Source organism: Abrus precatorius, unplaced genomic scaffold (assembly GCF_003935025.1).
Source record: "Abrus precatorius isolate BTA unplaced genomic scaffold, Abrus_2018 Scaffold0, whole genome shotgun sequence".
Classification (NCBI taxonomy): Eukaryota; Viridiplantae; Streptophyta; class Magnoliopsida; order Fabales; family Fabaceae; genus Abrus; species Abrus precatorius.
In genome coordinates, this window is record NW_020874290.1 from 1505837 (window position 1) to 1508336 (window position 2500).

At 32.5% G+C, this 2500-nt stretch overlaps 1 pseudogene; it reads left to right on the plus strand.

Annotated features, from left to right (window-relative positions):
- The window catches only part of LOC113870275, a 65797-nt pseudogene that overhangs the window by 18702 nt on the left and 44595 nt on the right, over positions 1-2500 (plus strand).

The window sequence follows — 2500 nt, forward strand, 5'->3', positions numbered from 1 at the left end:
ATTAAGACCATTCTAATGCCCCCTTTCGCCATGCATAAACTGAACCAACAATTAGGATAAGCACGAATATGAAAGCTTCTATAAATACGGATACTCCTAATACATCGAAACTCATTGCCCATGGATAAAGAAAAACTGTTTCAACATCAAAAACAACAAAAACGAGAGCAAACATATAATAACGGATTCGAAATTGTAACCAGGAATCGCCTATTGGTTCTATTCCCGATTCATAACTAGAAAGTTTCTCTGGTCTTTTGCTAATCGGGGCTAAAATTCCAGAAATTAGAAATGCCAAAATAGGAATAAAGCTTGATATTATTAGAAATGCCCAAAAAATATCATATTCGTAAAGCAGAAACATAAATGACTCCTATGAATGTGGAAAATATACTGGGTTAGTATTAATTATTAGTCGATTTGAATGAAAATTGGAGAATGATTATTCTATTAATGATTATTATAGTAATGAATATTTATAGAATAATAAATATGAAATATATTCTAAATAGAAATGCTTTTTCTAAAATAAATAAAAAAAAATTAAATTATTTCCAAAAAAAATGAGACTAGTATTCGAATATACTAATATTAGTATTATTTTATCAAATATTAATATATTCTTAATAGAAATTTAAGAATTCTTTCTATTCTATTACTAATACTACTAGTAATATTTAGTAATAGTATTAGTAATGAGAGATATTGGATACTAAATATTATTAGTATCCGTAGAAATATTAGGGCTATACGGACTCGAACCGTAGACCTTCTCGGTAAAACAGATCAAACTGATTATTATCGAAATGATTTGAATTGTTTTAAAAACCCAACGTGCATTTTTTTCTTGCATTGGGCTTTTTCATTAACTGATAGAAATAACAGTTAGTCCACTATCTTTTTTCTTGACAGAAAGAATAAAGATATGATTCCTTGTGCTCTGATTTTTGATTTGGATTACAATCTAAGAGCACTACCAAAGTGTTTCAAAGAAGGGTTATCCTGACATAGGTCTGCTTCTAGCCTAGATCAACTTAAGTTAAATGGATTCTCTATCTACCCACTAAAATGAAAATATCAAATAGGAAATGAAACTTCATACACCTTAAAGTTCATAAGATAGGAACAAAGGATAATTTTATTTGAGGTTCCTATACCCATTATGCTTAGCATTGAAGAGGAGTGAGTATTGACCTTATCAATATCTCAAATCAATAATGGATTCTATTTTACGTCTAAATCCTTTGTCAGGCTTTTGTTCTCTTGTTCCTTAAAATGGAGTAAGACATGGATTTATTAATAATAAGATAAACTCTTTTGATTACAAGACGGACTCCTCTGAAAAAAAACATTGGCGCGCGTGTAAACGAGGTGCTCTACCTAACTGAGCTATAGCCCTTGTGCTTTTAATACATATTTTATCATATTATGTAGATAATTTCTTGTCAAGATGAATATTACATGATCCAATCCCTTTGATATTGCGTTGGTATTGCTTATAAGTAATATTCGATTTATAATCTATTGATCTGATCGATAGAGACTCTTTTTTTTTTTTTCTATTTGGGGTGATAAATGACCTACTTAACTCAGTGGTTAGAGTATTGCTTTCATACGGCGGGAGTCATTGGTTCAAATCCAATAGTAGGTAAGGTATAGTTAGAACTTATTAGATACCAGAGTCAATGGTATCTAATAAGTTGTTCTATTCACCTTTTTTCTATCTTTTCTTACTGTTTTATTGAATTTTTATTTATTTCTTTTTTTAGAATTATTCGGACGTACCAACTTGTTACGAAATCATATTGATAGCCTCTACTCGTGTTCTAGCTCGTCTGAGAGCTAGATTTGCCTCAATTGTTTGTCTCTTGCCTTCAGCCTTATTCAAATTAGCTTCTGCTATTTCAAGAGTTTGCTGTGCTTCTTGTGGATCAATGTCACTACCCTTCTCCGCATCATTTACTAAGACAGTGATCTCATTATTGCCTATTCTAGCAAAACCGCCCATGAGAGCCATCGTTAACCATTGGTCGTTAAGGCGTATTCTCAAAATACCTATATCTACAGCTGTGGCAATAGGCGCATGATTTGGTAATACTCCAATTTGTCCGCTATTCGTAGATAAAATGATTTCCTTCACTTCTGAATCCCAAACAATTCGATTGGGGGTCAGTACACAAAGATTTAAAGTCATTTCTTCAATTTGCTCTCCATTTCTAAATTCACAGCCTTCGCAGTAGCTTCATCGATATTACCCACTAAATAAAAGGCTTGTTCAGGAAGACCATCTAATTCTCCAGAAAGAATCAATTTAAACCCTCTAATTGTTTCTGCTAGACCAACATATTTCCCCGGCGAACCGGTAAATACTTCTGCTACGAAAAAGGGCTGTGATAAGAAACGTTCAATTTTTCGTGCTCTTGCTACGGTTAAACGATCCTCCTCGGATAATTCATCCAACCCAAGGATAGCTATAATGTCCTGAAGTTCTTTGTAACGT